At 44.5% G+C, this 23,162-nt stretch overlaps 1 protein-coding gene across 4 annotated transcripts in view; it reads right to left on the bottom strand.

Annotated features, from left to right (window-relative positions):
* Window positions 1–23,162, bottom strand: part of CORIN (corin, serine peptidase) — a 1,512,429-nt gene that overhangs the window by 523,323 nt on the left and 965,944 nt on the right. The gene's annotated exons all lie outside the window — the stretch shown is intronic.

Genomic DNA, 23,162 nt, shown 5'->3' with positions numbered 1-23,162 from the left:
GGAGGATCGCTGGAGAAGGATAAAAAGAGAAAGAAGAGACCAACGCTAGGAAAGACAGGACAGTGAACAGGAGAGGTGATTTGTCAAAAAGTTGGAGGAGGTGTGACTCTCCTTGTCCCTGATATGGGTTGTAGGATATTGCGATTTTCTGTATTTAAGCAAATATTTTGTTTAAAAAAAAGTTTTTAAATCTATTGTTTAACTTGATATGTTCTTTGTATTTGTTTGTGCACACTCTTGTTGAGTAAGGGTTGGACATGTTGCGTGGAATGGTCTAGTATAATACTTTCCAGTAATACGCCGCAAAGTTAATGGTCTGTTACCAAATGTCTTCTTAATTTTGGATATTTATCACTTTGGCTCCACTGATACCAAATCTCTTCTTAGTTTTGCATATTTATCACTTTTAGTCTGTCACCACATAAAGGCAGCAGTAGAATGCATCAAAGGGCATTTTTACCCAAGAGCATCCTTTCCTCTGAGTTCCCCCCTTTGGTTTGCAAGGCTGAGTTCTCGCCGCATGCTGCTGTCTTTCTTATTCAGGAACTTGGCAAAACCACTTCGGGGAAAAGCTAGTGCATTTTATACATTGTGATTTGCTTAAAGTGGGATGAGTGTAACTAGTGAGACCTGTGCCCTGTCAAAATATATTACTGCACAGATCTAGTCCAAAGCTCCAGATCTGTCACTTTTCTTAGTGAATATTTTCTTTATGAGAGCTGGGAAAGACTTCAGTCATCTGAATGAGTGTAAGGTTGCCGCTTGGGGAGCTCTCTTTTCCGTAATTCCTGGCTTTTGACTCACTTTTTATCTGGCAATCATTCTTCGAGGCTTGGCATATGTTATACTTTGCCCAGCAAGAAGTGATTTGTAATGCACTGCGTGAGCGTTACACTGTTCTGTTTGATAGTTTGCTCTTGTAGTAAACTATCCAATCTCATTAAAAAATATAGCAAAATGATCTAACAATAAAAGAAGACTAAGGGCCAGATGTATGTAGTGACAGGTTTGCGATTACCAAATAGCGATTTTTTGCATTTCGTTATTTGGAAAGCGCAAACACTCATGTACTAAAGTGTGCTTTACACTTTCTGTAATTCCCAGTGTGTCGCAAATAGACCTACCTCATTAATATTCATGAGGTAGGTCTCACTTTATGACCTATTGGGAATCGCAAAAATCACAAGGATGGTGGCCTGCTGGGGTCAGCAGGCCACCATGTCTGTGACTGCTTTATATTAAAGCAATTTTTTTTAAAAGGCAGTCTGTTTTCTTTAAAGGAAAACAGAATGTGTTTCAGAAATAAAAAAGTTTTCTTTTCAGTTCTTAAGAGAAGGCAGTGGTCAGTGAACACCTACTTTTTTCAGAAATCTCACAGCCTTCCCACAAAATTCCATAAAAACTTACTATTTCCATCCATGTGCCTTTCTCATTTTTTGAGGCTTGCCCAGATAATTCACCATCTTACAGTAAGAATATACATGCAAATATAATGCTACTTTTTATTTTAACCTAGGTTAGAATATACATGCAAATATATGCTATCTTTTATTTTAAACTATCTCAACTATATGTTTTAAGGTGGAGTATCATTTCTATCACAACCCTAGAAAAAGTGAGGACATTTTGGCATTTTCATATCTGATTTTCCATCTTACGACACCTTTTTTGCTGTACTTTAAATAAAGAAAACTATTGGGAATGTTAATTAATTCACAAAATCATCTGGGATAGATGTACAAAGCATTTCTGAGGGCGCAAACTGCCCGATTTGCAGAATTGGGCTGTTAGGGACCACAAAAATGCTTTTTGGGATGTACAAACGCCAAATTGTGATTCAGTTGCTTGTTACTAAATCAGAATTAGTTTTTTGCAATTCAGTATTGTATGGTCCGTGTTGAGGGCGTCCCTTCCTAATACTGAATTGGAATGGTATATGGAAATGATTTGTGACCAAAATACAATTGTTCGCACTTTACCACTAACTCAAAGTTGGTGGTAACCCATTCACAAATGGGAAGGGGTCCCAAGGAACCCCACCCCTTAGAGAATGGTTGAGAAAATATTTTCAAGAGCAGCCAGGTATCCCACGGACCACTAAAAAAAAGAAACTTCAAAGTTTCATTTCTTTCTTTTTTAAATGCATCCTGTTTTCCTTTAAGTAAAATGGGCTTTGTTAAACAAATGCTTTATTTAAAAGCCATGACGGACATGGTGGTCTGCTGACCCCAACAGGCCATCATGCCTGTGATGGTTGCGACTCCTAATGGGTCCTAAAGTGCGAACTACTTCATTAATATCCATGAGGTAGGTCTATTTGCGACCCACTACGAATCTCATATGAAACTCAAAAGAGTTTCCTACAATAGAAATAGTGATTTCCTAATTGTGATTTGCAGAAAATTGCAGTTAGGAAATCACTATTCCTCACTTTCGTACATATAGCCCTAGTCAGTTTCCCAAGGACACCCTAGTCCATGAGTATGGAAAATCTGCAATGCCTGCAGGCTTTCCATTGTCATAGGTTCCACCTGCAGATATACATTTTCACTGATCCCGTTCTATGAAAAAGCACCTGTCAATTCCACCAATAAGTGGCAATTTTTGAGCGCTGAGGTATAGCTTAGCTGCACAAAAAGTTTTTGGGATTCAGTTCCCATTTATTTTTCTTGAAAAAATGCATTTTGGAGGCCGGAATGTTTAAGATTTTACCTGTTCATAGAAATGTGTTTTAGCCAAGAGGTTCAAATTCCTTATAGTGGTCCCTAAAAGCCCTCTTGACACAAATGCAATGAGGATTTTACATGCTGAGCATCAACCTAAACACATTTGTAGACCGGTTTCTACACTAGTGTACACACACATCACCACTTGCATTCTAATACAAAATGGACCAAAAATACCAAGAGGCATTTTTCCATGCTTTATTCTGCCTTGTTATCTTCTTATTGGGATACTGAATAGTTTACTGGGATATTTTCCTCCATGTGCATACTAGAAATTAACAAAAGTTTGATCTGCACTTATATTAAAACACCCAACAATGACACATTCCTCCTTATTTCTGATCATGTCACGATTTCCTTTGTGACCTAATTCTAGAATCCTCTCTCTCAATTCCGAAAGAATCATCAGTTATTCAACTCTATTTAGTATTCCATCACACCAGAGCAATTCATTAGTTACTGCCTAATAAGGACCCAGACTCTTCTTCACATTCTTTTTATCTGTTCACTCTTTTACTCATGCGTACCAAAAACATTTGGCACACCTCATTCTCCTTTGTGATAGTCAACCATTTTTCCCTACAAATACCACATTCTGATATTTCCACAATATTAGTGATCACAAAATCATCATCCTCTTTAGCACCATCATCTTCACTGTAACCAACAGGCAAAGAGGGAAGGCAATCTGCAAATTTGTTAACAAATATGAGCACATAGTTCATATGAAAATTACATTCCTTTAAATTGTACTGCCATTGTGCAATCCTTGCCATCACATTTTGTGGAAGACAAGTCAACCAGTGGACAGTGGTTGGTGCATACTGAAAATGGATGAAAATAGTCTTTGTCTCGCCAGCAAGCTAACACATCTTATTTTCAATTGTAGAATATTTATTTTCAGCACTACATAGTCACTTGGTTGTACAAACAATTTGTAAGAAATTGGGTTACTGATTGAGTGGGGTGAAACCCTACTCAAACAGCAACCAGAATCCTTGTCAGGGTGAAGCACAAGCAAACCCCAAATATACCTGTGCTGTACCCTTTGGTAGCTTGGCACAGGGCAGTCAGCCCTAACTTTGAGACAATGTGTAAATTATTTCTGCAGCACTTCGAACAGTAATAAAGTGACAACACAACAGAAGAAAAATCCCAGACCAATTTAGAAAAATCGAGTAATCTCTAATAAATATAACAAGACAAAAATGACAAAAAAAAAGTCAATCAGTAGAACCAGAGATATGCAAATTTAAAGATTTTGGTGAACATAGTTTCAAAAAGCACTAAGTGCTAACTGTGGATATCTGGATGCGCTGGACCGAGATAAAAAAGTTTAGCATGACCGTGAGGGAGCACGGGCTGGCTACAGGGACCCAGTTAACCAGCTGAATGACAGTACCTTAAATCCTGTTTTTGTGGGGTCCTGCACCGAGGATGTACTGCAGAGACAAGGCAATGTGTCAGTTCTGAGGAGCTGCAGATCTGTAATGCGAAGTCCAGCGTCCTCACCGAGGATCCCGTCAATGACGGCTTGCAATGCAAATGCTGGCATTGAGAATGCATTGCACAGGTGAGACAATGCGTTGGTTCAGAGGAGCTGTAGGACTCTGATGCGAGAACCTGCATAGTCATCAAAGCTGCTGTCGACAAAGGATTTGCAAAGAGAGGGCCTGCGTCAAGAAAGCTTCACACAGGCAGTGGTTCTGATGCGGGCTGCAAAGGTCGGTGGAGAAAAGCAGGAAAATGCCAACCTTCTTAAAGTGGCATTTTCAAAATTCTAATGTAAAATCCAACTTCCCCCATGAGAGAGGATTTTTCATTACAATTTCAAGGACACCGAACATGAACAGGTTACCTGCTCCCATTCAGAAATTTTCACTTATCGGATTCAGTAAAGTAACTCCAATGTTAGCTTATAGGTCAGATAGGCCTTACAGTAGTGAAAAATGAATTTAAGAGTTGTTCACTACCAGGACATGTAAATCCAAGAGTACATCTCCCACTTTTTAGATACATTTCACTCTGCCCACTGGGTTGTCCATGACCTGCCCTAGGGGTGATTTACGTGTACTTAAAAGGAAGGTTTGGGCCTGGCAAACTGTTTATTCTTTTACCAGGTCAACATGGCAGCTTAAAAGCTGCACACACAGGCTGCAAAAGTAGACCCGAGACATGTTTGAAGTGCTACTTAAGTAGATAGCACAATCCGTGATACAGGTCTGTTAGTAGCATTAACAGCCCCTGGGCATAGGCAGCGCCACTTAACTAGAGACTTACAAGTAAATTAAATATCCCAATTGAGAATATGCCAATTTAAGGAGAGGGAACATGCACTTAAGCACTGGTTAGCAGTATTAAAGTGCACAGAGTCCTTAAACCAACAAAAATGAAGTCAGAAAAACAAGAGGGTTTAAGGCACACATTTAAGGGAAAAGCACACCAAGGATGTCAGGTCTAACACAAGTTTTTAATTTCCCATCCCACTGCTGTAACAACACAACCCCTAAAAGAGTGCTGCTGGAATCAGCCATAATTACTAATTTACACTTGGTAGCAAACATTTTGAATGCTGGTGCTATAGCTATCTATTCCTTTAACTTTCTAATTCACCTTCACACTATTCTTTCTACTCAAAACTTTGCATTCTTTTTACAGAGGCTTTGGATATTTCCAATTTTGCCAGAAAACCTAGAAATATATTTTGAATAATAGTCCTTCAGCCCCAAGAAATGATCTCAGCTGACGACTCTTCTTGTGACAGGGACTAAACTATTGCTCTGATCTAGCACCTTTGAATAAACAATGCACTATTCTTCAGAGTATGCCAGATACAGAGAATAACCTGAATGACATATGTATGAATCATAAAGTACCTACAGAGTTATAAATCAAATTAATGATTTGGATCTGTTATACAGTGTTCTTTGGTAATAGCAGACTACAATTCTAGAGTAAACTGTGCCATCAATAATAAACATCAGTATCTCTCAAATATTAGCCAACAGGTGGCAGACTATCCACATGCAATGGTTCAAACCTCCCAAATTAATACACAGGTGTATCTATCCATTTGGTTTTCAGGCAAATATTCCCAGAGATAACCATCCTGAGGATTCACCTTCCTTGATGACCATTTTGCCACAGAATCTGTTTAACTTCCTTCTCAAATCTTCCCTTACTGAACCTGGTAATTTTTGGTTTTATGAAATCGGGGTTGGGCCCTTTCTTCACAATAACTATATTTACAAAATTGTTGAACAAGCCCAGCACAGCAGTAAAAAAACTCTTGGAAATGTTTTCTCCAAACTATCCTCCATTCCTTTTTTTATCCACCCCAATAATTTGATCTTTAACTCTTAAGTCCTGATTGGGGTGATTGGGAGGAAGTAACATAACCTGCCTCTTTGTAAAGTACACCTTCATCCCCTGGTCCATTCTGTCACTGAGTAACATATGTTTATTGTTACACAACTCAATGGTACTTATTTTATTCACCTCAAAAGGAGGAAAATGTGAGTAGACTTTAGGAGATTTGAATCTGTGAGCATGAAGACAAGCGCAGACTGTAGGAGGTGATGAATTAGTCAACAAAGAAACCAAACCCGGCTACTTTTTATCACCAGCTCGCTTTGTTGTAGCAACCTAATAAACCTGAAATCACTTTGGCTCACATGAATTTTATATTGAATCTCCTTTCGTTAAAATCTAAGGCAGAATTTAAATAGGTGTATTAGCATATCCTTTCAAAATTACATTAAGATCATTTAGTTTCTGATTGTTAAATTTAGACAAATGTTAATCTACTATCAAAGTATATCTTTCCTCTGGGGGGTGTGGTCTGGCCTTCCTGCAAGATGGCTGCCACTCCGTGAGGCTCTGCAGGGCAGGGGCATAAATCAGCTCAAATCCGGTGAGGTCGGATCCCGAGGCGCTCGTTACTATGAGCCTCGAGTGCTAGATTGTCAACTTGTGTATGGCCGGAGAAGACTGGCTGCGATGACAAACAGCATGGGGGATGCTGGATGCCCCCCTCTGGATATTGCGACTGACAGCCGGGAATGGCGGGGGCCGGGCCGGGTGATGGGTGCCTGCGGGGCTGAGGCAGTCGGCGGCAGGAATTGGGCCACAGGCCCTGCAGGTGAGCGTGCTGTGCGGCAGGCAGAAGAAGGCCAGGCAAAGCTCTAGGGCAAGACGGCAGTGGGGACAGACAACGTGGGGAGTAATGATTGCCCCCCCAGACAACGGCACCTGTAGGCTGGGAGTGGCGACGCCCCTGAGCCGCCCATGCAGGTCGGGCAGTGAGTGCCAGCGGGGCAAAGACAATCGGCGGCAGAGATCAGGCCGCGAGCCATGAGGGCGGGTGCACCGCGTGGCCGGACCTGCAATTTGAACTGCAGTGAAGTTCGATACCTCGCTGAACGCTCCTGACAAAGGAGGTGGATGTCTGGCTGGGGGTGGGGGCACGGCACTTGCCCGCAATTGTTGTGAGAATCTTGGACGCTCAAGAAGTATCGCTCAGTGGGACCCGGCTCTCGTCCCCTTTCATGAAGCGACAGGTGGGGGTGCAATAGACGGACTGGGAAAGCACCCCCACGGCTGTACTAAACCGAGAGAGCAGACACTGTAAAGGAACCGGGACCCGGAAAGAAAGAAAAACTGAAGCTGGGAAGTACCTGTAGGCAGACGGGAGTGGGTGACATGCTTGGCGGCCTGCTGGGAGTTGTCACAGGGCACAGACATGGTGCCCCTTTGCCCAGATTGTGTGGTGGTACCTGGGAGAGGCTGGAGCCGGATCAGGCACCTACACTGTTGGCTTCGGATTGGGAGCCCCTCCCCCAGAGGAGAGACGCTATAACGATGGGAAAGGCGGATCATAAGCAATCAAAGCTCTCCTTTGAGGGCAAAAAAAGGTCAGGCAGCCAGGCAGGCAGGTCGACAAACGATCTGCATCAGGAGTAGGATCCACAGTCGACGACAGTGAAAACGATGTTTCTAGACCTTAAGCATATCCTGGCGGGAATTGATGCTAAGCTAGACCATCTGACAGAGCAAATGGATTGCTTAAAAGACAGGGTGGATGATCACAACACCCGTCTTGAACAGGTGGAAACGCGCACTTCAGACAGTCGGCGCAGAGAAGGCGAGTGACTTCTGCAGATGAAGTGGGTGCTGGAAGTCATCCGGAATAAAAATGAAGATCTTGAAGTCTGCTCTAGACGAAAAAACATCCGTATTGTAGGTGTCCCAGAGTCGACAGCCCTGGGGCACATAGAAGACTATGTTCAGGCAATGTTAACTGCACTTTTCCCTGGTGAGGTCTCCCTGGTGCTGGTGGTGGACCGGTCACATAGGTCGCTCGGGCCGCGACCGCCTCCTGGGCCGCCGGCGCACCCTGTGATTGCGCGCTTGCTAAACTACAGGGATAGAGACAGGGTGCTTCGCCTGGCTTGTGAGCGTCGACCCATAGTCTATAACAATAATAAGCTCAGCGTTTTCCCTGACTATACTCAGGGAGTGCTAGCGGTCCGTAGGGCGTTCCTCCCAGTTAAGCGCACACTGAGTCACACGGATGCTAAATACTCCCTCATCTACCCAGCTAAGTTACGTGTGCAACATAAGGGCAACATCTGTGCATTTTTTCACAGATCCGAAACAAGCAGCAAAATTTGTGAAAACTATCCCCATAAAAGTGGACCCGGACGGCGGTGAGGGCGGTGATACCCTCAGTGATAATGACTAAGAGCGGCCTCTGTCTGGGAATGCCAGTGGTGTTTGACGGCGGGCTGTACCCTGCTGGGCTGCATGAGCGAAATGCACCTTGGTGTTTAGACCAGGTAGTTTCTTAGAGATGTGGAGGCTCCTGCCCACCCACCAATACAAGGTGGAATTGGATGGCTGCACTTGCGCCCCCTTGGATGAGTCCAACAAAGTTGTTTGTTGCTATGCGATGGGGCATGATCTTGGGTGAGGGTGGGATGGGGGATCTGGCCCAATTGGGGGACTGGAGTGGGTCGGGGGCAGCAGATGTTTTGCTTGTTACCATGTTGGTTGTTCCCCTTCTGTTCCTTCTTTTCTGTTCCTACTTGTCCTTGCAAATGCTTCAATGTAGGACGGCATGCGGGGAGACAGTGGAGCAATTGCGTTCTTTGCTGCTATGCTTTCTAGGGATGTGTTGCTTGTAAAATGCCTGACCTGGAATGTGCGAGTGTGGAATGATGGGCGCAAGATGAGATTAGTATCGGCTTATGTGCAGCGACATGCAATAGATGTCTGCATGCTTCAGGAGACCCACCCGACTAGTGCCACAAAACATAAGGTTAAAGCAGGATGGATTGGTGAAAGCCATGTGGCAACATACTCGGGTTATGCCGGGGGGGTGGCCATATTGCTTAGAAAGGGACTGCAGTAGCGTACAGAGAAAGTGATTACAGACACGCAGGGCTACTATGCTATGCTACACGGTACATTGCCAGACAGGCCGTGTCAGTACATGGCCCCAGTGTGGATGATCCGGTGTTCTTTGAGGAGGTGTGGCGTCTGTGTGCTCCCTGGGATCAGGGTCTCTGTTGAGGGGGGGAGCAAAGGTAAGGCAGTATGGGGAGGGCGAAAGGGCCGATAGGACGTCAGTGCCAATGCTATGACGGCCACGGGCCCGGGAATAATATTGTAGAATTGCGAGATAATGCTGGTGTTGGCCATGTGGGTACGGAGGGGGTCAACCAGGTGCTACCTGATTTTTACGCTTCTCTTTACTCTGCATCGGAGAGGCCACTGCCGGAGGAGTATACAGAATACTTTGAGGACATCAGTTTGCTATGGCTTGAGAACACGCATAGGCAGTATTTAGATTTACCATTCTTGGTTGATGGCTTCGCACAAGTTATCTGGAGCTTACCTGGCAATAAGGCCCACAGTTTAGATGGACTCACGGCAGCCTTCTATAAGGAATTGGTAGATTTATTGGCATCACACTTACTAGATGTATACACAGAGGCACTTGAAGGTGGGCTTCTGCCGCCTTCACTGCGCAAGGCTTTAATTGTGACAATATTGAAGCCGGGTAAAGACCCGGGCCTCTGTTACTCGCATAGGCCACCTGTCGCTTATAAATATGGACAATAAGATACTAGTGAAGCTAATAGTGACACAGCTACAACCCCTGCTCCCGTCTCTGATGATCCCGGATCAATCTAATTTTGTGCCTGGTCATTGGACTTTGTATAATCACTGTACCTTATTTGCGGTAACCCGCATAGTGAACTATTATGACCGTGCTGCGGCTGTGTTCGACTCCCTTGGTTTGCTAACAAGGGTGGGTCTGAGCCCTAGGTTCATCTAGCTAATCCATTTATTGTATTCAGCCCCAGTGGCGAGATTGAGGGTAAATGGAACGATAACGGATTCCTTCTCGGTGTGTAGGGGAACTCGGCAGGGCTTCCCTCTCTCACCGCTGCTATTTGCAGTGGCGATGGAGCCACTTGCTGCGCACTTGAGGCACCATCATAACCACAGGGGCTTGGCGTTTAGACGACGCCCGGTTCTGGTCTCTATGCATGCTGACGATGTCGCTTTATATGTACAGGATCCACAGACTCACCTTGACATACTGATAGACGAGATCGCACAATTTGGTCAGATCTCTGGGATCACAATAAACTGGTCTGAATCTGTGGTTCTGCCCCTGTCCTTGACCACTCAAAATACTCCTTAAGCTGGGCCGATGGCTGTGGTTGTCCAACTATGGCAAGGCCATTACGTGGCTAGAGGATAAGGTGGCGGTTTGGCGCTCACTTCGGCTCTCATTGACGGGCCGTATAGACATTGCTAAGATGGTAATCCTTCCCAAATTTCTCTATCTGTTCACCAATATTCCTCTCATACTGACGGCTAATTTACTGAAGTGACTTTGGTTTTTACTTATAACACTAGTCTGGGCTGGTAAAAAGCCCAGAATCGCCTGGGAGGGGCTGACACAGCCATTTGAGTTGGGTGGCCTGGCTGCGCCGGATCTGGAACTTTAAAATAACTGCGCTCAGGCTCATTTTGCGCATTGCTAGTTGCACCCCATAAAATATTTACCACATTTGGCTCCAGAATATGATTCTGTCTGGCCTGATGAACTCTCTGGGGTGATGCACAGTCCACTCAGATCAAGGACTCGGAACATTGACACGGTAGTGTGTACGGCATGGGCCTGGTGGGTGCTGCTGCAGCGGACTAGGACTGAGAAGCCCTTTGCGCCCTTGGTGCCGGTGCAGGACATTGTCAATCCGCGAATACTGGAGGGTGGACAAGATGTGCGAACATCTGCTTGCTTTGGAGATGACGATCCTGGGATCCTGGCATCCGGAGGGTTCTTTTGCCTCCCCAGAAGCTGTGCTCTGTGAACCGCATGATACTGTGCATTATCGGTTAACTTTTTTACGACTTCAGGTGCTTATGAGGACTAAATACCCAGGCTTCCCTAGGACGCCCCGATAAGCCAGGCTCTGGAGCTGGCGTACAGGTCCGCGTCTCCCCGCGGCCTTATTACACGCCTTTATAGGTGCATGCAGACCACTGCGCCTTTGGCGACACCTTGAGCCAGGGCGCAGTAAGAGGTGGATCTCGGGGAGACCCTTTCGGAAGATGTGTGGCAATATTGCTGCACACACATGCGCAAGCTCTCCCCTAATTATAGCCTGCGCTTAATCCATTTAAAATTTCTGCATTGCTTGTACTACATGCCGCGGCGATTTAAAAGGATAGGTATCCGGCTGGATGCTGGCTGCAATAAATACTCAGCACCAGAGGTGGATTTGTGCACTTGGGATATGTCAAGCAGATTCCCCCTGAACAGCAGAGGTTGGTGGGACTGATGTTGGTACTGGCAAAGCGCAGAGTGGCGATGTGTTGGGGTAGGTGACAGACACCCCGCTGTCAGGATTGGCTGCACGATGCGGCTTACTGCCAGGAACACCTTACGGCATACTGGGAATTAATGCCTCCTAATTCTCGGCCACAGGATATATGGCTTCTCCTGCAGACCTATCTTGAGGCCCAGCCACAGTAGTGTGCAACTGTTGTGTGCATACAGAGCCAGATGTGACAGGAAAGGTCCACCCCCTCGAGGTGCTGAGCCTGCGCCTTACCCTTTCAGACTGGATGCTATGAATGCAAGGACTTCCTCTCCCTTCCTCTCCCCTCCCTCTCTCCCCCGTTTCTATTCATTTTTTTTTTTCTGTTCTACTGTTCCTGTTGCGGGGGTTGACAAGAGCAGCTTATTTTTCAGCTGGACTGTGCTCACAGGTCCGTGAACCCAATGTATGCTTATTTTAGCAGGAAATGAATGACAATAGAAATTTATGGCAAATACAGTGCATGGGCGTGTGGGGCATCTATGGTAATGTGTTCACTGTTGTCATGCTTGATGTACCAGGGTTGTGTTGTTATGTTTTATCTATTGAAATTGAAAGCAATAAAAACATTTAAAAAAAGTATATCCTGCCTCTGAGTCAAAAATCACCTTTAACTCATCACTTCCTATTTTCAAAGTATAAAACAGGGCATCCATATTTGATCCTTCCACCTCACATATTTCCTATATCCCATCTCTCTACTTTTCTTTTTATCTTAAAGCATGCATCATCTCTGCTCCCTTATTCCTTCCAAACCAAAGCATAAAACCCTTTGTCCTTGCAATGCCAGCAATCTATTTGCAAAGCAGGAAAATATTTATCAGTTTTCATATGACTTTTCTTGTGCCTTCTCCCAATATTCTCTGTAGATAATAATCTCCTACTTTAACTAAACATTTGTTATTTACATTGTCAGTATTACTTTTTCTACATTTTCTGGACATTTCCTTGAGCAATTTCCCTCGCAGCTAACTCCTTTATTCTCTCAGAGATTAACTCAAACTGACAAGCTATCTCTACAGCATTGTTTAATAACCTTTAATTAGCACTTACTTTCCTTATACCTTATGACTGTTAGCCTTCTGAACAAGTTGTGACTCAATATTTAATTGTAAAATGACTGGCATTGTAATTTTGAGATTTTTTTAAGCAGTCATATAGCTGTCTTAGGTTTTGAGAATAACTGTCCACTCCCTAAAATGTGTCTCACACTGTTTCATTATTTTTCATAATACAGTGAGTGCAGTCTCATATTAATCCAAATCATCATCCTCTTTGTCTGCAGAGGGTGTAAAATAAATGTAATACTTTATGTCTTTCAGCTTCACAACAGTGCCTGAGCATTGCCAGTTTATGTCTAACCATAAAAAGGTCTTCTCCTTCTGCTTTCCGGTAGGTTTAAAAACTTCTTTCCACAGACCAGACTTCACATAGGAATCTCTAGGTTAATTAAGAATGTCATGGTATAGAAAAATTAAGGTAATACATTCACAGGAAAACATATGTATATTGCCTAGTGGCAGTCACCACTAGGTATTTATGCTTAGAACCAAGGGCCAGATGTAGAAAGCATTTTGCATGGTGCAAACTGCGAAAACCGAAGTTTGCGCCATGCAAAATGCCGCTTGCGATGCTCATTCACAATTTGCGAGTCGGTACCGACTCGCAAATTGTGAATGCGACTTGCAAATAGGAAAGGGTGTCCCCTTCCTATTTGCGAATCGCATCGCTATGCTAAATTGCTTTGTGACCGCAAATGCGCTCGCAAAGCAATTCTCAATTACCACCAGTGTCACACTGGTGGTAACCCATTCGCAAATGGGAAGGCTTTGTGAATGTTGCCAAAAAGGGTTTTTCAGAGCAGGCAGTGGCCCAACAGACCACTGCCTACTCTGAAAAACCAAAACCAAATGGTTTCGTTATTTTTTTTATTTTGCAACTCGTTTTCCTTTAAGGAAAACGGGCTGCAAAATAAAAATAAAAAAATGCTTTATTTAAAAGCAGTCACAGACATGGAGGTCTGCTGTCTTCAGCAGGCCTCCATCCCTGTGAGTGCAGGGACTCGCTATGGGGTCGCAAAATTCGACCCACCTCATTAATATTTATGAGGTGGGTATTTGCGACCCCATAGAGACTCGCAGTCGGTGTCTGAGACACCGTTCTGCATCCGATTTTGCGAATCGGAAATTGCGAGTCGCACAGACTCGCAATTTCCAATTCGCAAAATCGGAAAATGCTACATCTGGCCCCAAGTTTCCATAGAAAAAGTGTTTTTTGGTTTGCTAATAGCTTTGGCACTGTTAGATGAATATTCACTAAATTTTCCAAATAAATATGAAGCTCACTTCAGCTGCTGTGTGGAAATTTTTGGGGTGATCCGTCAAGCTAGGAAAAAGAAGGGGTGCCACAACACTTTTTCCCCATGCATTTTTCCATAGGGATTTTGAATAGGAAGAGTGTCCGAAAACTGGATGGAATTACACCACATTTTGCAGAAAGGTAGTCTTGGTCCGGAAAGCACCTTTTTTGATATTTGATGTCAATCTGTTCAAGAGTTTTTGAGAAATTAAAGAAAAAACAAACTTGTAAATATAGGCACGCAAAGGCTCCGTAAACCCTCCCGATCTCGTGCTGAGATCTGATTGGCTTCCAACAATTCAACAAGGAAGTGTTGGCAATCAAATAGGGACTCGGCTTCAGCTGAATCCAAGAAAAAAAGAGAAAGAAAAAGAAAAGGGGCCAGGGTAGGGACATCCAAACCCCTTAGCTCTGATGGTGGGGTCACAGAGGGACCCCACCCTATGGCAAAAAAGCAATTTTTTAAAATATTTTTGCCAAGAGTTCTGCCCTAAGGTTACTATAACTCGTGCCCTTGCCATGCACAATTTTGTCATATCCAATTTTATTAGTAATGTTGCAGTTATATTATGAGTGATGTCACAAGATGTCATTAATGATGGAATGAAGATGTAATGATGATGTAATGATGTGGGATAAGTAGCAGTGAATGGCAAGGGGGTGAGTTATTGTTACCTTAGGGCACGAGTTAGAGTTGCCTGAGATAAGTATAACTATAACTGTTGAATTTTTATAGTTTTGTGTGTTTAAAGGTTTAACCTAACTATAACGTCACTAACATTTGGATTTTTCAGGGAATTTTTAACGTTTTTTAAAATTCTATTTCCTAACTATAACATTCCTGTGGCCTTTGTTTTTTCAGTGAACCTCTATGGTTTTTTAATGTAAAAATAATATTTGATTAATTTACGTTATGCCAACCTCTGCCACTCTCAGCCTTTGGTCCTGCGTCCTACACCCACCTCACACAGCCAACACCTGACATGCATGTTCCCCCTCCTTAGGCCGATTTTGGCCCCCGGGACCTCTTCCCCTGTGGCCAGGCAATTAATAAAAGAGGAGGGGGGCCATGTGGCCCCCTTCCCTGGGCCAAATTTGGCTCAGGGACCCCTATACCCCAGGGTCTGGCCAATTAGTTAAAGAGGAGAGGCCACGTCCCCCCCCGGGCTGATTTTGGCTCCAAGGACCCCTTCCCATGGGGTCCAGCCAAATCATTAAAGGGGAGGGGCATGACCCCCCTCCATAGGCCCATTTTGCCCTGAGGACGCCATCCCCAGTGCCCAGCCAATCAGTGAAAGGGTAAGCGGGGCTGCATGGTCCCCCTCGCAGGCCAGTTTTGCCCTGAGGACCCCATCCTCTGGCCACTTGTTCCTGGGTGCCCTGGTCCTACCCTGGGCACCCAGTGGGCAGTGTTGAAGTCCCCAAGGAGCCTTAATGCCCCGCAGTCCCTGCTGGCTCTCCGCCTCCAGTGGGAGCCGACATTGCTCCTGCACACGGGGAGCAACAAGAAAATGCTGCTACCTGCATGCAGGAGCAAATCTTTCATCTGTTTTACTGCCTGATTAACACAGGGTAGGAAAAAAGATGAAAAGTCTGCTCCCAGCGGGCAGGAGCAGTTTCCTGCTCCCTCCCACTAGGATCAGTCATACTGTTTCCTCTCCCGCCAAGCGACACCAAGCAACTATGTCCCAAGGGTTGTCACCTCGAGACATAGAGAGTGTCCTGGGGGTGGTTGTCCACAAGCCATGTATTGGCTCCAGGAGAGGGGCCGTGTTGTCCCCCTCCTTTGTTTTTGCAGGGCCTGTCCTGTGAAAGCCACCCTCCCCATTAACAGTTTTGCCATGTCCGGGGAGGTGGTGTCACCCAGGGCTGAAAATGGCCCAGGATGGGGCTGCGCAGCCCAAATATCCTACATTGCTATGGCCTTTCCCCAGAGAGGTGGTGGTTCCCTGCCCCTTCTCTTTTTTTTAAAACTCTTTTTATTGGGTCTCGGCTGAGTCTGAGCCCCAAAATGGTTGCCAACAGTTCCTGGATAAAGTGTTAGCAGCCAATCAAATATCAGCATGGGAGTGTCTGATCTGCAGATGATCCCTATCCCTAGATATCTATTTTTTTTTCCTTTGAAGATCTCAAAACATACTAAACAGATTTGTACCAAATAGCAAAAAGAGATCTTTCTCGACCAAGATCTACCTTTCTGCCAAATTCGGTGTGATTCAGGCTGTAGTCATGTTCAAACTCCTTATGGGAAATTGTATGGGGAAAATGAGCATTTTCTTGGCCCCCGCTTAATAAATCACCCTGAAACATTTAAAACAGCAACTGAAGTGAGTGGCAAACTAGTCTTAAAAGTTTTGTGAAGATTCGTCAAACAGTGCCAAAGTTATTAGCAAAACAAAAAACACTTCTTTATGGAAAATAGGTCCTACCTATAACTTATCCGCCAGTAGGTAAAATATATATATATACGTATATATATATATATATCCAAACAAACACACAATATCCTGGTAAAGTGTCGAGGCGGATTCTTAAGCGGTCCGGTGCGGGTTCCAGGAGCCCAAAAATCTCAATTTAAAGCAATTTCCTCAATCCAGAAAAGGAAAACCGAACACCATGGCCATGCAATCTTATTTTTATTGACACTTTTCGGCCGTAGCCTTGCTCCCAATGCATGGTGTCTGGTTTTCCTTTTCTGGATTGAGGAAATTGCTTTAAAAAAAATATATATATATAGACATATATATATATATATATATAAATTTTCCAGAGATGCCTATATTAACCTGTCAGAACAAGATTGGTGACTGAAAATGTATGTAGCACAACAGCATCGCAGAATACATTCATGAGAATTCACCTTAAAATTCCAAAGGAAATGTTTGCAGTTGAACAAGGAATTCTTGTAGATCACAAAATGTTTTCCCCAATCCTTCTTGCTTTTATTTCTTGAGTTTTTCACCATGCTAAAGCTATTGCTTTTCCATGCAAAAGCAGTGACAATCACAGTCCTTTACGGTTTATGTCCCAAACACCGTTTATGTCGGAAAGTATTCTTTCAAATACCATTAATTTGGGCGTTATTGGAAATATTGTATGGTTTTCCTCCTACTAGATCTGTGATTTTAATACTGGTCTAAGTAAAAAAAATTACCAAATTTGTTAGATTAGAATTTTAACTATTCACCATGTTGCAGATTCTAGGGTCAGCAGACTAGTATTCTCCAATTTGGAAAACAATTAAAAATCTCAAAATAAGACACTACTCGTCATATAAAGTCTTATCTTTGAGGTCTCACGAGGCAACTCACTATCCACCATACGGCTGAACATATATTGGACGTTTCTTCATGTTCTGTTATCAATCAGCATGGTATTCAACAACTATGCCACCAATTCAGAACTACAACAATCATCTAAGAAATCAAAAATAAATTAGCTCATAAAGGAGATATACTAGCAGCACCCAAATACTTGTGAATGGAATAAAATCAACAGCTCAGTGACAAAATCATTCTTTTATAAATTTCTGTTATCTTAGAAAATGCACTGTAAAGTCCATGTTGTTTCATGATCTCCCTTTTGCGTTACTCATCACCAAAAGTTTTCAGGGTTCTCAGAAGCCCCACAACAATATTTTAGGAGTACTTTCATTCTATAATTCATGATTGAACAGGAAATGGTGTTTAAAACCAAACTAGTAATTAAATGACAAGCACAAACGTCATTTTCCCACAACCCCCTGTCCCAGACGCTTCATCACCCCATAAATGGTAAAGTGTTTAATTGGGAAACAGCCTGCAACACAGGAATTAATGCTAGAATTGTGTGAGGTAATCCTGATGATTACACATTTCTTAGGACACCCTTGGGGAAATGTTCAGAATAGCAGGTATTGCCGCATCCAGTAATCAGGAGTAAGAATAGCAAGACTGCATTTAAGAGCAACATATGATGGAGTCCATAGTGTGCTGTTTCCAGGATTAGTATTTATTTACCACAGAGTGAGCTTTTGTTAGAAAGCAGTGCAAGTGTTTAATATTCCATAAATGCACTCTGCGCTATCTGCATATTTGGGTGTAGGTACCCCTAGTGCAGCATGGGTAATTGAATTGGGGCTCAAAGGTAGTAGAGAAACACAGGGCCAGCAGCTCCAATGCACTAGTGCTCCTCATTTAATATAAAGTAGTATCCTAAGATAACACACCTTCTCTCATTTATGTATGCAGATGAGAAAATTCTTTATGTTGAGCTACAGTATGTGAATGTGTAACGCACATAAGCCTCCAATAATGAGGTATAAATGTAAAAATAAGATGTACTTTGATTGAGGTATAGGGCTCTTAGAAAGTGTTTCATCTACAAGGATCTTGTACAAGGAAATTCAAAAGCCCGTAGGCAGTAACCAACCAAAGCAAAGTTCCTGTTACTGTCATTTGAGAATTTCCTGGTATTCCACCTAAATATTGACTCATAGATACCGTGGGACATTACTATCATGCTTAAAATATTGTGACAAAAGTATCATGGACCAAAATATTTCAGATAAGTCTATCGTTTCACTAATATATTACAGTCCAAAATAATTGCTTACTTCAAGGTATATTTTTGTTATGGTGTTTTTGTGTATTGTTTTATGTTTCTATTTTACTATATATTCCATTATAAAAATATTTTATTTTTAAAATGTATTTTTGTTTTGTAATGTGTTACTTATTTTGTTAATTAAGTTCCATTTTATTTTGTTTAAAGGTTGATTAACATTTCAATTATATAGCAAGATTGTATTTAGTGCTGTGCTTTTTATTAAATCACATACTAACTAATGTAAATTAATTTGTTGATTATGTTATATATTTTATTTGCAAATATTTTTTGTATTACATATAATGGTAATTCCTTTGTTGATTATTTTATATTTTAACTGTAAATTGTTTGTTTAATTATTTCATTTTTTATTTATGTAATCAATTTAAGTTCAGGTTTTAATGAATATTGAGTTATTGTGCAGATAGTTTAAAAACAAAAATATATATACTACTTCATGTTAGCTGATATGTTAATTTCCTTTTTAATATGTTTGTTTTATTTGTTTAAATGTATTATATTTTCAACTCCAGCTATGGGGTTTATCAGGGGATGGGTGGGTATTTTTCATTTCATAAAACATTTAAATTCAAACATTATTTGACTAATGTATTTTGTTAATTTGTGGCAATTAGTAATTTAAAAACATTATTTCATTAAACTAATTTTGATAAATAATTGTATTTGTTTAGATCTGTTATGTGGTATTTTCTGGGCTGGTGCTTTGCTTGAATGTATTTATAAAGTAAATCTTTTGCTAAGTTCTAAAATGATATAATAGTTTGTAAGTAATTATTTATGACAAAGGATTTTTTTTAATGTTTGTGGTTTTATGGTTGACTTTGAGGTAAACTGTTTATTTTAAAGCATGTTTTAATAAAAATAAATTATTTTTTATTAATGTATACATTTTTGAAAATATAAGTTCAATTACAAAATATGGCCCTCATTATCACCCTGGTCGGTGAGTGACGAAGTGGCGGTAATATCGCCAACAGACTGGTGGTAATTACCGGCAAATTATGACCATGGCGGTGATAACTCCCATAGACAGCCAATGTACCACACTAACCGCCAGGGTGGAAACAACACTCACCACGGCGGTAGCCGTCAACAGCCAGGCGGAAGACAAAGTAATGCCCACCATATTTTGACCCATCAATCCGCCACGTTTTGCGGGGCGGTATCAACACCATCAAAAGCCTGGCAGAAACGCATAACAGAAGAGAAAGGACTTACCATCGGAGACACAGGGAAGAACAACGCCGCCATGGAACCGGAACTCCAAGTCTTCCCGATGCTTATCTATGTCAGGCTCTGCCTGGAACACCAACACCGACGAAGACGACGATGGTGAGTACAGCCGCCTAGCACACAAGGGAGGGAGGGAGGAAAACAAGAGTGACACACACACACGCACGACACACACAATACACACAACCAGCTGCACATTAAAAACAATGGCACACGATACACGGCACAATAATGCAAGGACAACAAGAATGCACTAATGAGAATGTATTGATATAAACAACTTCTACATAATCCAATTGTATGTGAAACAGATTTGTACAAATGAGCACATAGGGCCACTGCCCAGTCCAATGTATTAAGGGCCCACATGGCCACAGGGCACAGTCCAAGGCCCAACTCAAATCCTGACTTCATCGGGATAGAGCTCTGCAGTGGCATCAGTTTGCAAGTGGGAAGGCACCTCAGGGGGATGAGGGGCGGAGGGCACCTCAGCCGAATATGGGAACAAGCCCACTGGTTCTGGAGGGGGATCAATGCCCACATTTCTGTGCTGGGGAGTGCAAGGCCACAGTCTCTCAGGTGGGTGATTTCCCACTGGTTCTCGAGGGGGCTCCATGCTCATTTGTCAGTGCTGGGGAGTGCAAGGCCACAGTCTGTCTCTGGAGGGGGTGTCTTCCCACTGGTTCTGGAGTGGGCTCCATGCCTATTTGTCAGTGCTGGGGAGTGCAAGGCCACATTCTCTGGAGTGGGTGTCATTCCCACTGATTCTGGAGGCGGCTCCATGCCAATTACTCTGTGCTGGGGGGTGCAAGGCCACAGTCTCTGGAGTGGGTGTCTTTCCCACTGGTTCTGGAGGGGGCTCCATGCCCATTTGTCAGTGCTGGGGAGTTCAGGACCACAGTCTCTGGAGGGGGTGTCTTTCCAACTGGTTCCGGAGGGGGCTCTATGCCCATTTGTCAGTGCTGGGGAGTGCAAGGCCACAGTCTCTGGAGTGGGTGTCTTTCCCACTGGTTCTGGAGGGGGCTCCATGCCCATTTGCCAGTGCTGGGGAGTGCAAGTCCACAGTCTCTCATGTGGGGAACATGCCCACTGCTCCTGGACGGAGCCCTCGTACAGCAGCCCCTGGAGGGTGGCTTATATGCCCTCCGCTGGTGGTGATGGCTGCACTGTGTCATCTGGAGGTGAGGGCTGAACTGTGGTGGCAGGTGAAGGTGCCTCCTGGGCAGCCTCTGCTGGCGGTGGGGGCCCCGTGACCACTGGTGGTAGTGGAGGTGTCACCCTGACAGCCTAAGTTGAAGTCGAGGGCTACTTTCCCTTCATGGCATGAGGTGTGGGGTCCTTACCCTTCCTGGCAGGGGTTGAGGGCTTCTTCCCCTTCATGGCAGGTTGTGAGTGTTCTTTAGCCTTCCGGGCAGGAGTTGCGGGCTTCTTCCCCTTCATGGCAGGAGGTGCAGGCTCCTTCCCCTTCATGGCAGGAGGTGCAGGCTCCTTCCCCTTCATGGCAAGAGGTGTGGGATCCTGCACCTTGGCTGGTGGAGTGGGATCCTTCACTGACTTGCCACCACGACTATGTGGTGCCACCACTGTCTGCGTGTACTGTTTGGCTGAGGTGCTGGGCTGGGTCGTTGGGACCCTGATCTTACGGGCAGTATGGAGGTGAAGGGGGAAGGAAGAGGTCAAGTTGGGCAAGAAAAAGCTTCTTAAGGATGGTGGGGCAGGAGGAGGGATGGGAGTGGAGGTTGAGGGAGTGGTTGTAGGAGGTGTATGTCTGCTGGATTTGGGTGCAGGTGCATGGGCAGTGTGCTGATGTGAGGTAGATGGCTGTTGGGTGTGAGTGCTTGTGTTTGTGTCCTTTAGGAGGGGGGACAGACAGGATGGGAGAGGACACAGGGGACGTGTGCATAGATGTTGTGTAGGTGTCTGCTAGTGAGGTGTGTGTGCTGCTTGGTATGGTGATGCTGGTGGTGGATGTTGATGCAGTGTATGCACGTGTGAGTATGGACATGACTGTGAGGGAGGTGGAGGAGGAGGAGAAGGGGAGACAGTTGAGGCAGTGGATGTGGCTGTGTCTGCAACTGTCTGGTGTTTGTGTGAGTGCTTGTGGGATGAAGTGTGGTGCCTGTGTTTGACTGTGCCACTCTTGGGTGTTGTCTTGTGTGCATGCTCATCTGTGTGTGTGCATGGGATGGGTTGAGGTTCAGGAGACTGGGACTGGGAAGTGTTAGTGGGAGGGGGGGCGGTAGAAACAGGGACAATGGCTGCCATCAGAGAGAATTCCAGAGCCTGAATCGAACTCTGTTAGGCCGCCAATCCACTGTGGATGCCCTCCAGGAATGCATTGCATTGCTGCATCTGGGATGCCAGCCCATGGATGGAATTCACAATGGCTGACTTCCTAACAGAGATGGATCTCAGGAGGTCAATAGCCTCCTCACTCAGGGCAGCAAGGCTCACTGTGTCAAGGCCTGAGGTGCTTGGGGTGAAGGAGATGCCTACCCTCCTGGGTGAGCGGGCACGGGCAACTCGCTGATGGGCTACTGGGAGGGCAGTGCTGGTATGGGGGTGACTGTATCTGCAGCTGGGGTGGTCACAGAGGTGTCTGCCACGACCAGGGAGCTTCCATCAGAGGAGGTATCTGAGTCTCTGTTGTCACCTCCTGTCTCTGAAGTGGTGCTCCCCTCGCCCTCCATCCCACAGTTTCCCTCGGCGTCGGTGGACTCGTCCTCCTGGGTCCTGTGGGATGCAGCTCCTTCTGTCACCGGTGCCCCTACTCCTCCGTTAGATGATGCTAATGCACACATGGACAGGATGACAGAAGAAAAAAGGGGGGGAGAGAGAAAATGGAAACACTGGGTCAATTACTGCACCAACACCACAGTTGGCTTACACAGCACCGTCACACACAGGGATCAGGCTTGAGCACTATGCATTGCACTGCCAGTGATTTGGGTAGATGCCACGGCAAGATGAGGGCTACACACCTCCAACCGCACCCCTCCTGGGACCCACAAAGCCCTGACAGACATGGAATGCTAACAAGCTAGGTTACCTGCATTGCCATACACCCATTACCCTAGAGTTGACTCACGCTGCAATGTCTGGCCTGGCCTTATGGGCACCCACTAACTCACATCCACCACCTGGATCCCATGCCACCTGCCCAATTTTTTAATAATGCCCACTGTACTTACCCCCTTGTGGCTGTTGTGATTTCCTCAATCGCCCATCCAGCTCTGGGTACGCAAGTATGACGGCCAACGGGGAGTCAGGTTCCGACGGGCACCCCTTCCTTGTTGGGAGGCCATCCCCAGCTGGGCCTCCGCGGTCTTAGGTGCCC

The sequence above is a fragment of the Pleurodeles waltl genome, chromosome 1_2 (assembly GCF_031143425.1).
Source record: "Pleurodeles waltl isolate 20211129_DDA chromosome 1_2, aPleWal1.hap1.20221129, whole genome shotgun sequence".
Taxonomy (NCBI): domain Eukaryota; kingdom Metazoa; phylum Chordata; class Amphibia; order Caudata; family Salamandridae; genus Pleurodeles; species Pleurodeles waltl.
The sequence above is the reverse complement of the archived record's forward strand: the minus strand, read 5'-3'. Positions and strand labels throughout refer to the sequence as shown.